The 18,956-nt window shown below is 41.8% G+C and overlaps 1 long non-coding RNA gene across 5 annotated transcripts; it reads left to right on the top strand.

Annotated features, from left to right (window-relative positions):
- The first annotated feature begins 351 nt into the window (after window positions 1-351).
- LOC133384812 (uncharacterized) lies at window positions 352-17,456 on the top strand. Of its 5 annotated transcripts, XR_009762703.1 has the most exons (8): window positions 352-651; window positions 2,054-2,143; window positions 5,261-5,335; window positions 7,646-7,728; window positions 10,186-10,332; window positions 12,166-12,239; window positions 12,598-12,711; window positions 17,205-17,456. It is a non-coding gene; the product is annotated as an uncharacterized LOC133384812 (long non-coding RNA). The 5 variants fall into 5 exon arrangements; XR_009762700.1 differs by lacking the exon at window positions 17,205-17,456 and having other exon boundaries at window positions 12,598-12,924; XR_009762701.1 differs by lacking the exons at window positions 12,166-12,239; window positions 17,205-17,456 and having other exon boundaries at window positions 12,598-12,924.
- The last annotated feature ends 1,500 nt before the right edge of the window (window positions 17,457-18,956 follow it).

Here is an 18,956-nt window from a genome sequence, read left to right as displayed (position 1 = left end):
TGAAAAAGACGGGGGGGGGATAATATTTTACTGGGAAAAGCTGCTGCTGCTATTGGGCAGTTAGCAGCCTTCTGCCTTCCTCCCGCCCGGTAGAATCCACATCGCAGATGGTGAATCGGCTCTCGCCTAGCGTGGGAAGGGCGAACGTAGTAGCAATAATAGTAGCAGTAGTAAGAGGAGGAGACCAGGGCGGGGTTTCGCCAGGCGTAGGCGGGCCGGGTTCTGATTGGGCGGTGCAGCGCTCGGAAGCACTTTGTTTTCTATGCTAATGAGGGTGGAGGAGAGGCTTGTGGATATTTACGTTGAGGCGGGAGCCACCGCCCTTCATTTTTTTTAATCCACATGGTTTTCTTTTCCCTCCCCCCTGCTCGTCCGATGCCGCCGTCGCCGCCATCATCATTATCCTGGCCGCCGCCACCTCCTTCCCGCCACTTCCCTGCGCTCTGAGAAGAGGAATGAGGGGAGGGGGTGGGGCGAGGGATGAGAGCGGCGGTTGGTTGGTCGGTTGGTTGCTGGTGAGTTTGAGAGCCCGTGAGTCCCTACTCGAGAGCCCGAGCGGCAGCGCCAACTACTGCGGCGGCTTCGATTGGGGGGCGCGCGCGCGCGCAATCTCTTGCGTCCGTTGTCCAGGTTGGCTGCGACTGGAGAGAGGTGGGTTTGGCCGGGCGGAGGAGCGGGGCTGAACAAGAGGGGGCGGACAGGCGCATGGCAGTCGGGTCTGCGCGCGCGCTCTCGCTCGCTCGCAACGGTGGCGGCGCCTCCCGCACGACGGAGCTCGCGCGCACGGGGGCGGGCGGGGCCGGAATGAGGGAGATTTGAAAAGGCCGCGCGGCGGCCGCTGTAGCTGCCGCGCTCAGGTTTGAGTTTCCTAATAGTACCAGCCGAGTAGAAGGAACTCTGAGTGGGACGTATGTATGGAGGTTCTTGGGGAGGCGGTTCGGCTCGGAAGTAACTCTGTAGAACAAAAGCGGCGGCGGGCACATGGGAGAGAGGGGGACGGTTGAGCTCACCACGCGGGCGGAGGAGGGAGTGAAAGAGAAGTGAGGTCGATTTAGCCGCTCTTAAGGATAAAACCTGGTTGAAGTTTGCAGTACTGAGTAGGAGTTCAAAGGGGGTGGAAGGGAAAGTGGGAGGCCCTCCGGGCAGCTCCGCATGGGCTTTTGTTCTGGGAGGGGCGGGGGCGGTGTTCTTTCAGTGGGGCCCGGGCCGGGCTGTGCGTGAGGCTTTCTTTCCTTCGCTCCTTCACTTCGTTCCAGTTCCCACCTCAGCCGTTAGCCTGGGAATCAGAAGTCCGTCTGTCCGGGATGGCGGGATTCGTGGCTTCACTTAACTGCGAAGTTGCCTGCGGTGGCAGTTGTTGCGGGGCCGCGGCGGCGGCGGCGCCATGTTGCCGAGGGGGGCGGGGCCGGGACATGGCGGCGACTGCGCGTGCTGAGGCCGATTGTTCCTAGCTAGGCCTCGGCCATGTGGGAGCCGCCGCCACCCGTAAGGAAAAGAAAAGGCGCGGGGAAAGGGGAGGGTTCCCTTGCCGACAGAAGGCGAAGTAGTAGTGTGACTGTGGCTGTAATCTCATCGAGATCTCGGGCATAAAGGCAGTAAAGAACGGGCCTGGCCGGGTGCTGGTGTGTGTGTGTGTGCGGGGGGGGGTGGATGCGAGAAAGGGAGAATGCGCTGCTCTAGTAGCCGAGGTCTGACCTCCCGCCGCCACCACAGCGCCCCCTGGCGCACCTGCCTGATGAGTCAGCTCGCAGATTCAGCACGTGCAGCTTTGAGAGAAGCCGCGGGCCCGGCTCGGGGGCGCCATTGTGCTCCCCATCTGCTTCCCGCCACCTTTACCCTCCCAGATCCATGCTTTAGCGGTAGAGTCTCTTAAGTACTTTCTCCCTTGCCGAAGTCATGGGACTCTGGACCTTTTACCAACAGGTAGTTCGTAAAAGAATTGGGCTCTGTCAGTATCATACCTAGGGGGAAGCTTAAGACTTGAAATTAGAAGGTTTGATTGCTGTTTCTCCAGGATTAAAGGTTGCTTTGTTTGTTTGCTGTCTCTCCACAGTACCAACCAAACAGGCAGGGAGGGGAAAACGGAGGGGTTGATGCTACAGATTTTGGCCTGAAAAACAAAGTTTTCCTTTTGTCTGAGGGGGTAAGTTTCAGTTAATTGTGCAACCTTTCAAGGTACTTGGCAAATAGTACTCATACATGTCAAGAAAGAGGGAATTGGTTTTAATTTGCGATCAAGACTAGGGATTTACTGATCCTTAGAGATGCACATAATAAAGACAAGAAAAACTTACATGTTTTAGCAGCTCCAACTACAAAAAAACCTTGAGTTTTATTCAGATGGTAAGTTGTGAATAATTTTGCAGTACTTTTTAAACATTCTTTTTGAGTAAGAAATGGAAAGTGGCATTCTGATTAACTGGGGGATTTTGAAGTGTTTCAGCACTCAGTAATAAAATGTCTATATTTCACTAACAGATGCCACTGAATAATGCTTTACTACATTTTAGCAAGAACATGGTTGTGAATAGCTATTTAATTTAATGTTTTTTAAAGTTGATTAATAGTATTTCACTGTTTGAGGAAATTGTACTTGCATACATACGTTTTGCCTTTTATTTTTTTTGCATCCAGAGGTGATTATTGTAGACCTATCTGTGATTAAACATGAAAGTATTTTATGCTCCCATGATTGACATATGTCAGTCGCATTTAGTGAATTGTGCTTTTACTGGTTAAGGTGTTGGACTACGACCTGGGAGATCAGGGTTCGAATCCCCACATAGCCATGAAGCTCATTGGGTGATCTTGGGCCAGTCACTGCCTCTCAGCCTCATGAAAACCCTAGTCATAGGGTTGCCATAAGTCAGAATCGACTTGAAGGCAGTACATCTACATTTTTAACATTCATATAATCCTAGAAGGATTTTGGTATCCCAAACAGTCTTGGTGACTAAAGTCTCTTCAAAACTCTGTTCATCATTTAGTGGTCTAAGGAGTAGTAAATGGAAAACTAACAGAAGTGTGTCTGATTGCTGCTGTGGATTTGCTAGATATTAACTATATATATGCAATTTTTTGCTGATACTGCCTATTAATGAAACCTTTTGTCTTGTCAGGTGAAAAGTTACTGAAACCCGAAGATCCTGGTCATGTCAGAGTAATGTCAAAGTGCTTACAGTGCAGGTAGTGATATATAGAACCTACTGCAGTGAAGGCACTTGTAGCATTATGCTGGCAACTGCATCAAAAAGTTTGAAAAGTTATTCTGTAATGGCCATGATGGCTGCTTTTTGTTCTAAGGTGCATCTAGTGCAGATAGTGAAGTAGATTAGCATCTACTGCCCTAAGTGCTCCTTCTGGCATAAAAAGTTGAATTTTCACCCAGTTACTCATACTGAATAAAAAATACAATAATGTTTTGCGGTCCTCTGTTAGTTTTGCATAGTTGCACTACAAGAAGAATGTAGTTGTGCAAATCTATGCAAAACTGATTGTGGCCTGTTATTGTCTACGTGTCGACATTGTAATGGTTTTAGTCTTTAGTTAACATAGGCCTCTCTCCAGAAGAGCAGAGCAGTCCAAACAGCTTCTGTAGCACTAAAGTGCTTATAGTGCAGGTAGTAATTCATAATCTACTGCATTATGAGCACTTAAAGTACTGCTAGCTGTAGAACTTCAGTTTCACCCAGTTTTTCCTGTGTTCTGCTTTTTATGTGTCAATTAAACACTGTACTCTGGTTAGTTTTGCAGGTTTGCATCCAGCTGTATGATGCTTTGCTGTGCAAATCCATGCAAAACTGACTGTGGCAGTGAAAAGTCAATGAATAAGCAATGAGTTGTACCCCTTTCTACACAGGTTGGGATTAGTTGCAATGCTGTGTGTGTGTGAGGTATTGCACTTGTCCCGGCCTGTTGAGGTTGGTGGGGCTAGAGCCTAGAACAACTTAATCTCAGCTGATGGTCCTGGAGCAACACAAAATAGTTAGCAATGGAGTAGTGTCCAATTGCTTGCTGTGTTTATAATGTGATTGAATGCAGTAACGTGGTTAAACTGTTTAATACTTGTGGTGTACTAGTAACTTCTTGTAAAATCAGTAAAGCTTTTGGCAAATAAAGCAACTTGCACAACCTGTAAGAGTTTTGAATAAATTTCCAACATTGTACTTGAAAATCATAATAGGTGTATTTTTCATTTCTTACTGAAATTAAAACCGTGTAGTATCTACCATATATAATGCACCACAACATCTGGAACAATGTCTGAGATTTTGCAGTCCAGTTTCTCAAAATACGGTCCAAACACATTACACTGGAGCAGTGGCACATGCTTGGCAGCTTTACTGTGTCAAGGATGAGGGGAGAATGCCAGGATAGGAGTATAAAATAATCTCTGGTTCTTCTGTATGGCTGATATAAGCCACTGCCTCAGCACACTGATTCATAAGATAGGTTGTCAACAATTGCATGATATGTGATATTTGTGTGGATGTAATTAAATCCCAGAAGTGATAAGTTTCCATAAGTTATGCTAGAAAAGTGCTTAGCTCTTGGTTGCAAACATCATGAAAGATTAATGACTTGCAAATATTGGTCATACATTTTTAACTTTCATTGTATCTGATACTGTATAGTTATTCCTAAAATGTTAGAGGCTTTTACTTTCCTTAAAATGTCATGGATTTGAGCTAAATTTGCAAAGTTAACATTAGATGAAATTTAAGATTACTGCAATGGCAATTTAGCCTGTGGAGACTCCTACTTCAAATTGTGATTTTACCATGTACATAAACTAAACTTTATAGCTGTCTGCAGTAATATTCTAAAAGATGCAGATACGTCCAAAGTCCATTCTTAAGCCCTACAATGAATTTCTATACAAATCGGATTTAGATTTTCCTTAATTTCTAAAAGTATATTTTTCTTTACAATACCAATACTTTGTTCTTCCTTGCTAACCAATTTACTTATCACTATGTTTGTGTATTAATAAATAACTGAAGCTACAGAAATGTAGAATATGCATAGATGTGTGTAAGGCTATTGGGGCTACAATCATGCATGTTGTTTTGTGAGTAAATCCAATAGGGTAGGATTTCAGTAGTGCTTTAGGATTAGATTGCTACTCATAATTTTCATTTATATTGCATGTTTGCAAGTATTGGTTGTAAATGCTTGGATAGGTTATGAACGATTATTAACGTACCAAAATTTGTAATTGCTGCTGAAACAAATTTGGATTATTCATCCTTAACTGCAGCTTCTAGAAAACATCCTGCCATTTGACTTCAGGGCATCTGTGTTTTGGAGCATTGCTGCAAGATAAGCATTCAAGGTAAAACTGCTGAGGATGTGTGGCCAAGGTTGTGCAGGGTATTAAGCATGGACGTTGGAGAACAGAGCAGTGCAGTGATGTGAATTGATAGCTCTGTATAAAATAAGCCATAAATCTGTTGGGTAGCCTTGCTAGGATTTGGTTTAGCAAATGGCATTATACTTGGAAGAGGAGGGACACTAATCCTTCAAGATAGTTGTTGATAAACATAAGGGCCAAAGATTAAAATAATACTTCTTGGAAAGGAACTGCTTAGAGCTGTTTTTTAATGTGTGGGAAATGTGAAGCAGATATGGTTGTATTACTAGCTTGGTGGTGGCTAACCTAATACTAAACTAAGGGTATTTCTTAATGCAGAATACATTAAGTAATCTCTTCCCCCTTTGAATATGAAAAACTTAAAAGTATTGCCACACACTGTTCTCTGTAAATAACAAACACCTACTCCAGCAACAGTACTTAAAACTTTAATCTGAATTTATTTGGGACATAGATAACTGCATTTGCTGATTGCAAGCAAATTCTAACCATGACGGTGCTAGATAGTGTTACTTATTTTGAGGGGGGGGTGCGTGCATGTGAATCAACTCCTTGGTAGAACATTTGTTGTGATTTCGTGTTAGGAGCTTCAAAACTAAATAACTTAATTTTCCCCCCACCATTTTGGGTTTGCATGCTAGCAATCCTGTAATGCTCTACTCATTTGGGATACATCTCATTGAATTCACTGGGGTTTACTTCTGAGTAGGCATGTATCTGTAAATGAAACACTGACCAGTGAAGCAATATACTTGTAACTATCAGCATTTTTATTCGCAACCAAAACAGTAGGTAGGTATTAAAAGTAAAATTTCTCTGTTTTTAAATCAAAGCAACAAATCTTTACTATATTTTCTGAACAAGTGTGTACTAACAGGTTGCTACAAGTAACCAACCAACCATACTAGTTAAAAATAAAGCCTGTGTGCTATTTTGAAGTGTAATTTTAAACAAGTCTATATGCCTCTTGCAGTACCTAATGGTGTATGTTGGTGATAGTGAAATTAACAGATTTGTTTGGCACTCCTCACATGCAAGGGAACTAGTGGCAAGAACACTAAATGTCAAACAAAGTTAGGGCTGCTATCTAGTTGCAAAATCGTGTTGGGTAGAAACTGACGTATTTTATGCTTGACTTGAGTTGGAATTCTCTCCTCAGTTGATTTTGTTGCATAAAAGAGCAGGTGTAACTCCATATGTATGATAGTAAACAGGTTCAGTTTTCAGGGGTTTATAGGTACGTATTTTGAATTTAAAGTGGCTGTATATTAAGACAATTTGTTCATATTGCCCTGTACTTTTTATTATGTTGTAACAGTTCCCCTTAGTCTCAGGCAGAGGTATTCTCCAGCTCTGCTACCTAAGATCTTCCTTTATTTAACTGGAGATACCAGGAATTAAACCTGCAACTTAATGCATGTAAAAGCCTGTGTTCAGCCACTGAGTTATGTTCCTGTCTGACTTGAATATATTAATTATTATAAATTTAGATTTTATTTTAAATCGGGTTAGTAAAGGCATGTAATATTTCTAAGCATCTAAAAAGATTTAAATAGGTATTTTTGTTCAATCTGTACTACTTGTCTTCCCCTTGCAGTCCATACACTATGGAAGTCCTATACTCAATTTTTCACGCTGCTTCAAATTTCAGGAGTGGCTCTGATGCTGTGTGTGTGGTTGGGAAGAGAAGGGGAACCTGCACACACCCAAGTGTTTTAATACATTTAAGGTACTATTGGGATCCAGCTTTGGAGGTTAGGCGAGAGTGTTCAACTTACAGGTTTTTTCTCTTGGAGTATTATTCCCAGTTGCTCCTTACCCCTTATATTTTTGTATTTTTATTTTGTATGTAAGAACATAAACGGCCTGCTGGATTGGGCCAATGGCTCATCTAGTCCAGTATCCTATTCTCCAAGAAGCCAACCGGTCCCCTATGGGAAGCCCACAAGTATTTCCAGCAACTGGTATCTGAAAGCATACTGTTTCCAACTATGGAGGCAGAGCATAACCATCATGGCTAGTAGTCATTGATAGCCTTATCACCCATTAAATACCCGCAGAGTTTTCTATGCAGGAATTTCCAATGTGCTGCTCATGAATTACACTCCATTTCACTTTTAGGTAAATGTTCAGGCAGCAATTTTTAGTGTGATAAACCAGATCTAAATCTTCAGCCTCTGCTATGCTGCTGTTTGTCAATCTCACACCCATGCCAATTAGCTGCTGAAAAGCATGCCTTACTGAAGGAAGCTTTATTTTGTTTTACTACAGAACAAGGACAATTTTCTATATATGATTCTGTTGCCATCAAATCATGATTGTCATGGATACCTGTAACATGGAAATCAATAAAGGTTTGTATTTCAGAAATAAGTTTTAATAAAAGGGTGAAGTCAGCTATATGTAATCTGATACCTCATTAGCATCCTGGGTCCCAAGAACCTGTGGTGTGCTTTAGACCAAACATCAAAAGAGTGTGATTTGTGATGTATCATTGTATATAGTACAGCAGCAGTATAAAGAGATGGGGTGTAGGGTTGGATTAGAGAAAGGGCCCTGTGGCTGATGTTTTCAAATTGCTCCCTGCCTGGTAGCCCCTGAATAGCCTCTCCAGATGGTTAGGAAGAACTCAGTTTTTTGGAATTCAAAAACAAGCCACCCCTTTCAACAGGCCCTCAGGAGCTAATTGTGATGGGAGCAGTAAAGTTATCTTCCACCAATTCTGTGGGCACTTCTCAGGATCTAACCCATGGTATATATGGCAAATACCTAGCATTTGAACTCTGCAAAAGCTTTGGTTACCTTTATTCAAGCTCTTTGCTTCTGTTGAGGCAATTTCCAGCAACTTAATGTTGAATGCTTGCAAATCCTGTGTTTGGTGTGAAAGATCTATTTAGGAAAGGTGTTTATATGTCAGCGCAACTCATTGTGCAGTTTAGAGTTGTTGTACATTGAACACAGGTTCACCACTATTTTAATTAGGTTCGGAAGATTAGCAAAGAAGGAAAGCGCACCTTTTTTCTAGTAAGGTTGTTAAAAGTAAATCTGACCAAACAAGTTAGAAAATAACTTGCTTGCCATGCATGAGAAATAGCATATAATGAGGTGGACCCATACCTGTCTTTGTGGCGCTAAAGCACTAGCTGCAGTGTAGAATGGCCAGGCAATTTTTCCTGATTTTCCCCTGCAGCCCTTTTCCACATTGTTCTGGAAGGTCCCCATTACCTCCCGATCAGATTTTGGAAAATGTAGAGACTGAGGAAGTGGCAAAACTTATCCCCACTCCTCCTGTGGAAGTGTCCGCACCAGGGTCCAACCAATGGCCTAACACAAGGCAAAAAAGATACCCTCTCTGAGGAAGCATGCAAGTGTGATAAGATGTCTGCTTCTGAGTACTACTAATCACTTAAGCAATGAGATAAAATTTCTGAATTCTAATACTATGCTCTTTTGTTGGTCTCTGAGTATGCTGAGTTGTACTGCCTTCCTTTGGTTTTTTGAAACTGGATGTCTGTAATTGCTGTCTTGTTAAAAGACCATTTAAAGAAGTATGACTTCCCTAGATTGCTCAGATAGAAATTAGACAAAAGTTAGAATGTCAGAGAACTGTAGTGTATATAAAGATAAGGGTATGCAGTGTTTTGATTTAAACATGCTCTTTATTTTTGAACACTGCATACTATAGGGGGACTTCTTTTTTCAGAGAGTACAAGAATGTAACGTTTACTTCCAGGAGATAGAGAAAATACAATATTAGTGAACATTTTAACAATCTGTATAACACTTAATCATAAAAACCAAAATGTAAATAAGCAGTTAAAAATAATACGTTATAAAATAAAGTTACACATTAAAATACTTTTACGTACCTGGCTTGCCTTGGTACAGTGAAGGCACTGACGTAAATGGGCAGGGCAGACAGTAGTTGCCAGGCTGAACGATTTTTTCCAGGGGTGGGTTTCCAGATGCTGCTGGACTACAGCTCCCATCATCCCTCACCATGAGCTGTGTTGGCTGAGACTGATGGGAGCTGTAGTTCAGCAGCATCTGGAGAGCCACAGAGTGGCCACCCCTGATCTATTACTTACAAATGCAGAGTAAGTTGTGCAGACTGAAGTCTGGGCCGGTTCCAGGTTTCTGGGGGCCCTTGTCCCCTCTCCTCTTCAAATCACACTCCTCCCTCTTGGCCCTAGCCCTTTTAAGTAAACAAATCTTGACCAATATACAACCCCCCTGTCAAAAATAAAATAACAAGGTTTTGAATGTCACTGGTTGCTTTTTCAATTTCTAGGTATAGTTTAATGAGTAATCTTACACTCATTTACCTAGGAGTAAGTCCCATTGAACTCAGTGGGGCTTCTGAGTAGACCTATTTCTTGGTATTATTTACTTATATATGATTTAACCCTTTCCCCTGGATTCTCCATGGATGTAATAGAGAGAAAGAGGCATCTGTTCACTCTCAGTCTTTAGGTACTATACCTAATTTCTACTACCACAGCATCTGAAGGGAGAGTGGAGGTGTATAAAGGGAAGCTACTTCATCCCCTTACCAGCCTCTGCATGGCAGTTGCAGTGGTGAGAATTGCCTCAATTGCAGGTGGAATGTCCCAGAGATTGAAACTGACAGGCTAGCAATCAGAAGAACTAGCTTGTGAACCTGGGAAGCTACCTTATACTGAGTCAGATCATATAGCTCTCCCAACCTTACTGAAGATGCCCTGGGATTGAGCCTGGGACCTTTTGCATGCAAAGCAGGAGCTCTGCCACTGAGCTACTGCCCTGCTCACCTCTTTGTTCTCCCTTTCAAGGATGGCAAGTGGGCAGAGCTGGCAGCTGTCACATTTTCTCTAGGCAATACGCTTCACCATCCAAGGAGGAGAAGATGTGTGACCTGTATACACCTGCTCATTGTCTGCCTCTGGGTGATCTGGTGGGAAAGGTGTGCTGATTGCAAGGTGAGAGGGGGCTGCTCCAAAGGTGTGTTGCCACGAGGGGTCTCCATAACCAGCCCTGCTTGCACACCTCCAATCCCTGCTCCGAACTACATTTGTTAATCTGTCCTAGGCTGACCCACACCCCTGCCCTCCAGATTACCTCAGAACATTTTCCTGCAAAGCATAAACTACCACTCTCTTTGCTCAAGGCAGCGGGAGTCACTGAATTGCTTGATGTGCACAGCTGGGTTACTGGTGAGCTGCTGCTGTTCTGTCTCTTCATGGGACATGTGTGAAAGGGCCTTCTCCCAGGGATCCCAGTCAGTGTTTGGGGATTATTCTTGCAGATTGCATGCCATGGCTTGCAGTTATTGCCCTCTTTCCCTGCTGCCCTCCCTTTCCCTGGCCACCACCACCACATGAAAGTCAAACCCAAGCATCAGCTGCCTGGCAGTTGAGTGAGTGGAATGTTGGAGGATTTGCTTTGGAGTTTTCGCAGAGCTCTTTTGCCCCTCTGCTCACATGGGTGTATGCCTCTGGTGAGTGCATGTGTGTCCTGTGGCAGTTTAAAGCTGGTGACAACCTGGGTCTGAGCTGTTCTAAGGATGAGCCAGAATGAGGAGTGGTGCTGGTGCTTTTGAATGGAGTGGGAGGAAACCTCAGTTCCCATGTGCAGTAACCACTCATGCCTGCCATCAAATTGCCCAGTATGCAATGTCCAGCCACCTTCCCAGCATGTCTGATAATTATCCAAGGGTCTGGTAGGGAAGAAAGCAGCTGGGTGAGTGGATGGCAGTGTGGTAATTGTGGTAGGGTTGGGTTCAGACTAGCAAGGGGTCCCTGTGAGCTCCTGGGCCCTCGGCCAGTACCTGAATTGGTCAACTGCTGGTGCCAGGTCTGACAAGCATTCAAGTGGACATATATGGGGTAAGGTGATCCTTCAGGTTAAGTCCCAAACTGTTAACGAGCTTTTTAGACTAATACTAACACATTTGACTTGGCCCAGGGGTGTAATATGCTGATCTAGTCTCTCAATATTTGTGTTGCACCATTCTGTGCTAACTGCAATTTCCAAACAAGGGAAGGGAACTTCAACGTAGTACAACGTGCATTGTAGTGATCCAGTCTTGAAGTCTCCAGTGCCTGTAGTATTGTGGTCAAACTCTCCTGATCCATAAATGGCTGCAGCACTTGTACCAGCCAAAGCTGGTAAAAGATATTCCTAGCCGCTGAGGCTACCTGAGCCTCCAGAGACAAAGCTAAATCCAGAAGCAACTATGAAGCTGCTTCTTCAGTGAGAGTGCAATCCCCTCCAAGGCAGGCAATTGGCCAATTTCTTGGACATGGAAACAATTCACCTATAATGCATACTTCTTGCTAGGATAGTATCTCAAGCTGCAGAAAGATCAAGAAACAGGAGCAAGGTTGCACCCCCCCCTTGTGCTACTCTAGGTAAAGGTCATCGGTGAGGGTGACTCGGCCCCATAGCCAAGCCTGAACCCAGACTGAAATGAGTCTAGATAATATGTGTCATCCAAGAATGTTTGCAGCTGCTCCATCAACTATCCTCTCCACCACCATTCCTAGGAAGGGGCTATTTGTGACTGGCTAGTAGTTATGTGAACCCAAATGTCCAGTATCAGCTGCTTTAGGAGTGGTCGTGCCAATGTTTTTTTCAAAGCAATAGGGACCACCCCCTTACCCAGTGAAGCAATCATTCTCTGGACCCAAGCAGTCAAACCCCCGCTGTTAGATTTAATGAGTCAGGGAGGACAGGTAGTGTGTGTGCTCTTGGTTGGCAAAATTGAAATACAGGATTGTTGGTATTGTAACGAATTTAGTTTGTTTCAATAGATCACTTAGTTCTGAATGCCAAAAACTACTGGGATGCTTTGGAAGGGGCTGAACCTTACTCCACTGGTCTCAACGTAAGAAACATCTGAATATATTTTGGGGGGCTGGGTAAGCAAGGAGCTAATTGTTGGGACCACTAGCTACACTCAAAAGCAACATCTGAACCGAAGGCTACTAATTGAAAGACAAAGGTTGAGCAGTTCTAGTACCAATATTTAGCATCAAGAGTTGATATACGTATATGGAGGCATGGAGACCTGCTCTTCAACAAAGTATTGCTGTTCTAGCATGCTGGTCCTGTGCTATGTTCTTACTGAGCTGTTGCCTGTAATAAAATGTAATATGGAGTGGCGATTAAAAACTGTAGTTGGAATTGAGCAGATGATGTTGGGTCTATTTAAAAGATAATGAACTGTTTTATATCTGGATTAGGTCTTGCAGGTGTCGAAATGACTTGGACCAGACCTACTGGTGTCTTAAGATCTGAACGTTAACAGCCTCAGAAGAATCTGGGCCTATAAGACTTGCTACACAAGTATACAAAAGGTTACAATGACCCATTCCAAACACTTTTTTCATTACTTTATTCCCCTTTCATAAAAACGTTGTGCTGATATCCACTGGATGTGTGGAAATAGTGCAGGTTTTTTTGGGTAATGGCAAATTTCTATATGTGATCTAATAATATAAATTGTAATTGTGTTTGCATTTCTTTTTTTTTTTTTTCAATAATTTTTATTCAAATTTTCATAAAACATACAAGACGAAATCATAAAACATTCAAAGACAAAAAACAAAATCAAAAATAGTTAAACAAAAAAAAAAAATAAAAAAAAAAATAAAAATAAAAAATAAAGAGTAAAATATTGACTTCCCATTTGTCAAAGATCAGATCAGTTATAAGTCTATAATATATAACAATCCTGTCTCTTAAGTCATATTATAAAATCACTTTCCTCCAATAGTTATCTTACTTAATCATCAAATCTCATAAACATTACTTTATTCTTTCCACAAAAAGTCAAAGAGAGGTTTCAATTCTTTAAGAAATATATCTATCAATTTTTTTTTCCAGATAAGCATATCGATTAATCCATCTCATTACTAATTATGATAATCTTATTGTCATAACCATAGTCAAAATAAACATTTCAATTAATCCATCACATCAGAATCTGTTAGGTTCAGTAATTTCAGTAGCCATTGTTCTATTATCCCTATTAGTTCCATTTTCCATCTTCCATCTTCAGTAGTCTTGTTAAGTCCAGTAATTTCAGTATCCAATCTTCCATTATCAGTATTCCATAATAATCTTGCTGTCAAAGCCATAGTCATATAGTAAGAGTCTGATGGGAATTACCTCTATCCCAAATATTTTCTTGCCATCCATTCTAAATAGGTTGCTGAAATACTGCTGTAAAATCATATCTCTGTTCTTTTTTTCAAAATACACTGGGTCATCTCTTGAAAGTTTTTCCATTGTCACATGGCTGCAGTTAATTCCATAGATTTTCTCTATATTGGGCTCCATCACGTCATTCCAGTCCAGAAGATTATCCATGCCATTGATAACTTTATCTCTAGAATCTTCATTAATTTCTTCAGAGATAACATTGGGTTCCAAACAATAGATTTTATTTCTAAAGTCCATAGACTCCAAATCTTTTTCCTGTTCCACGTTTGTTCCAATCTCCGGGGTCTCCTCTCTCACAGGGACCCCTGTTCCAGTCTCCAGGGTCTCCTCTCTCACAGGGACCCCTGTTCCAGTCTCCAGGGTCTCCTCTCTCACAAGGACCCCTATGTCTTTAATCTCCTGTGTCTCCAAACAATAGATTTTATTTCTAAAGTCCATAGACTCCAAATCTTTTTCCTGTTCCACGTTTGTTCCAATCTCCGGGGTCTCCTCTCTCACAGGGACCCCTTCCAGGGTCACCTCTCTCACAGGGACCCCTATATCTTTAATCTCCTGCGTCATTTTACTCAATTCAATTTTCAACTCCTTACAACCCTGTCGCAGGTTTTGTTTCGTTATCTCAATCTCATCCATTATTTTCTGAAACATAGTTATTTCCAGATTCTCAGCCACTTTCTTAATTGCCATTTTAAAAGAAAAATATAGGAAAACCACTTCTTATTTCAGCAACAATTGGGTTAATACTCCAAACTTGGTGACATCACAGTATAAACAGAGCAGACAGCCTTATCTCTCCATAGTTAAGTAAACAAAATGCAGTTCCCAGGATCGAAACAATTAATGGCAGTCGTCAGAAAACAGATTCGTCAAAATAAAATAGACCAAAAAGAGAGTAGTCTCAGACAATATAATATTCTTCAAAATAAAAATCTGGAATAGAAATCCCTCTTCTGTGTATATCTTTAGAATGCAAATCCAGGACAGCTTTTTGCAACAAAAACAGAGATAAGCTATTAATTAGTGCGTAGCAGAGAGAAGTTATGGCTCCCCAGTGAGATGTCAAAAACCGATCAATCTGGCAAATCTCTTTTAAACAGCAACAATTTAAGTCAAGTAAAAGAAAAATATAGAAAGAAGGGTGCTTGCCTGTTAGTGCGTTCTCTCTTAGAAGATAAGGTGAACGTTCGCTTTATCAGATAGAGCTTGCTGTTGAAAATCCGTCCCACCTTCGTCGGCTGGACCTCGTCCCATAAATTAATGAGATCTGGTCGCCCCAACAAAAATAGGCTTTGAGGTTAATCTCTTCGTTTCTCCCTACCCGGGAGAAGTTTAATCAGTCAAAAAAAAAGAAAAAACTGACTGATATATCTGAATAAGCTTCTTTTGAGGCAGGAGCCCGTCTCAAAAGCAGGCACAGGCTAAGTCACCCTTCCTGGAAGTCATAATTGTGTTTGCATTTCTTAACTGGAGAATATACATAAAAATGAAGGATCACTTTTAGTTTAATACCATATGTAGCTTCTGGCCACAAAACAGAAATGACCTTGTCGGGGAGTGTAGAGAGAAGAGAAACTGCAGTTTTCTTCAAGTTGATCCCTGTAGAAACATCACCTTGCGCAAGTGCTGTAACAAAAAAGCTGGCCTCCGGCTGGAAGGAGAGGCAGGATATAAATTAAATAAATAAATAAGGAGACTCACAATAATCTATTCCTTGCAAGGTAAGCAAGCTCGGAGGTGTGCCCTTCTCAAATTCATTAACCAGATACTGTACCCCCTGTTTTGCTCCCTTAACTTCTAAACCAGGAGGCGCGTGAAGGCTGTGGAGGTTAATCTGAGAATAAGTAAGTACTGTTAGCAAGCCTTCTGGTTTGTCCAGGCAAGGCTTAATCAGTAATTTTTATCTCTGTTTGGTGGTCAGACAGAATACTTGTCAACTTGAGACTGCTGATTTAAAGTAGTTTTATTAAAGGCTTTATATAAGTAAACAGAAATAGTAGGTTGCATTAAAAAAAAACCAATCTTGTCAGTCTAGTCCTGAAACTTGCTAAAGATCCTAAAATTAGTTTCAGTAACTTAACATACAAAAGCAAAGCCTCCTTCATGACAAAGATATGAGTTGTATCAGCAGAAAACAAGCTGAGTTTACCCAGGCCAGCAAGGTCAAAGGCAAAAGGAGGTTGAAAAACAGCCAGTTTTTTAACCAGGATAATTTTGTATGTGATAATCGGCATTTACTTCCATAAATAAGTTGCGTGGAGTCTAAGAATTATTGCAAGGTTTGGCTGATGATCTTCAGTCTTAAAATAATCACAAACTTTTACAATTACACAAAAATATTCTAATAATTTATACACATTCAGGAAACTAAACCAACAAAAGGAAAGGCATCAATATTTTGTGACATTGTCACAACTAATACTGTATATTTTTCACACACACCCCACCATTGTTATCTATGCTAATTTTCATGCACATTTAAAAGGAAAGTATTTATTTATTATTTCGATTTATATACCGCCCATTAGCAAAAATAGCTCTCAGGGCGGTGAACAAACAAAGTAAAATACAATATATCATAATTAAAGACCACAAAAACATATACAAACAAACAACAAAAAACAACAAAAACGAAATGCAGCACAAATTAAAGAAAATACAGATTAAAAGATTAGAAAGGTTAAGAAGATTAAAAGATTAAAATGCCTGGGAGCATAAAAATGTCTTTACCTGGCGCCGAAAAGATAGGAGTGTAGGCGCCAGGCGTACCTCTTCGGGGAGGCTGTTCCACAACTCGGGGGACACCACAGAAAAGGCCCTAGATCTGGTGGCCACCCTCCGGGCTTCCCGATGGGTTGGTACCCGGAGGAGGGCCTTAGATTCTGAACGAAGTGAACGGGTAGGTTCGTAGCGAGAGAGGCGTTCCACAAGGTATTGAGGTCCCACGCCGTGTAAGGCTTTATAGGTCAAAACCAGCACCTTGAATCTCGCCCGGAAGCAAATAGGAAGCCAGTGCAGACGCGCCAGAATAGGTGTTATATGCGAAGACCGACTGGTCCTCGTCAATAGTCTGGCAGCCGCGTTCTGCACCAGCTGAAGCTTCCGAACTGTCTTCAAGGGCAGCCCTACGTAGAGCGCATTACAGTAATCTAATCTTGAAGTTACCAGAGCATGAACAACGGAGGCGAGGTCGTCCCTGTCCAGATAGGGGCGTAGTTGGGCTACCAGACGAAGATGGTAAAATGCATTCCGTGCCACCAAGGCCACTTGGGCCTCGAGAGACAAGGAAGAGTCGAAAAGAACCCCCAAACTATGTACCTGTTCTTTCAGGGGGAGTGTAACCCCATCCAGAACAGGGTGAACATCCACCATCTGAGCAGGGAAGGCGCTCACCAACAGTGTCTCGGTCTTGTCTGGATTGAGTCTCAGTTTATTAGCTCTCATCCAGTCCATTATCGCGGAAAGTAGTGAAGCTTAAGTGGCCAATATAAATATAATTATTTTATAATTAAAATCCATTTGGGATTCAATGTGTGCATGGTGTGACGATATGTCCAAGTCTAAAATTATTTACACTTTTACTGTAAAAATGCAGAATGCAAATAAATGATAACTTGTGTCTTCTTAGGGCTCACTTATGTTCCTACACCATTTCACCTGTTACAGATAATGTAGTCTTCCATGGGGACCACTGTACAAGTTAAAGGTGACAAGAATTCAGTCCTGCAATAATAGTGGATTTTCACGATAAAAAGTACTGTAAAATTAATGGGGGTTGGGGGATTGTTATGGCTGGGAATATGCCTAGGGTCTTACTACTTTGACAGAGATCCTCCCGCCAGTATATAAATTTTGTGAAATAAAATAAATTTATGATCTACCTGATGGAATCGATTAAAGTGTCAGTAAGGTAAATTAGAAAGTGCTGAAAACTGATAATTTTTATCTGGTTATTAATAACGTGTGTGTGTGTGTATTCCAGTTTTTGTAAAAAGCACTAATGTATTTTATTCAGGCTTGTTGCACAGCAGACCCTTTTATCACTTCGGTGAAGTCCTGATCAGCGGCTCAAAAATTAAAGTTTTCTTGAAAACCCGCACAAAACCTGTCCCACACACTTCACACACGGAAACCCCTTGTACACACTCCACTCCACCTTTGCAATCCCTTACAAAGGGTTGTAATCAACTAATACTCATGTTGATTAATTTCAGTGGTTCTACTCTAAGTTAGTCTTGTCTATTAACTTAAATGGGTCTTCTCTGAGTCAGACTGGCATTGAATACAACTCATACACTCCAGCCCACACTGGAAACCCCACAAGCCCCCCTGGTCCACACTGAAACCCATACACATCCTGCCCCATACTCAAACATGCATACACACCAAGCTTCCTGCATGCAGAGAGAGACTGAAAGCACACAGCATGCCTCATACTGGACCCTTCCCAGGAAGTTCACTAGGAGTGATTGTCTTCCAGTATTTAATCTCAGAGCGACCCAGTAATGTAGCTCGTGGAGGGATAGCAACCGTGGAAATAAATTCACTACTAGGCAAAAAACCTTGCAGTTTAAGAACGTACTTACACCCCACAGATATTTCTATCAAACTTTAAAAAGCAGGGAAATTGGGCAGCTATAGTGAATGCACCAGGGGAACAGGAGACCTGATCTCTCTGAAATATTGGACTGCCCTACAAAGTTGTCAAAATGCAAACACAATTTGGGTTAGTCTTTCACAGTCCAATCCACTTCCTGTGTAGCTTGGAATAATTTGGTAACGTGCCTCTGAGCATATGGTGAGTGGTGGCAACACCTGCCATCTCAAAAGATGGAGAATTATATTTTTGTCTGTTGGTGTTCTTACTTTGCTTCTTTTATGTGTTACTAATGTTTCTACAGACAATCTAATCTAGAAAATTTTCTCTAGTTTTTATCCTAGAAATCTGTCAATTTTACTGTTACTAATTTCAAAGCCTTTTTATTGGTTAATTTCATATGATGGTGAAGACAGCCTTTTGTGTTTCAAATTGGAGGTTATGTTCTGCTTCTATTTTGGGTGCATTAACAGTTGAATCTGAAACTGCAGTTTGATGTAAAATCAGACTGATTACAATATGTTGCTACTTCAGCGATGACTCTAGCTGTTGGAAAAAAGTGGATGCATGTTTTCTGCCTGTTTAAACCACTTTATTTAAGGCAAGGTGGGCATGGTCAATTAAAAACATAGAGCACGCCTAGCATTTTGCTAGAATATATTTCACCTCCCACTGTCCTATTTTGTGCAAATTGAGACACTCCTGAGGTCCACTGGAGAATATTCTGCAGAATAGTCAGTGCCATTATTCCACAATTATGTTTGGAGTGTTTTCAATGTAAAT

Source organism: Rhineura floridana, chromosome 5, assembly GCF_030035675.1.
Source record: "Rhineura floridana isolate rRhiFlo1 chromosome 5, rRhiFlo1.hap2, whole genome shotgun sequence".
Lineage (NCBI taxonomy): Eukaryota > Metazoa > Chordata > Lepidosauria > Squamata > Rhineuridae > Rhineura > Rhineura floridana.
Note: the sequence above shows the minus strand (reverse complement) of the source record. Positions and strands in the feature narration are given on the sequence as shown.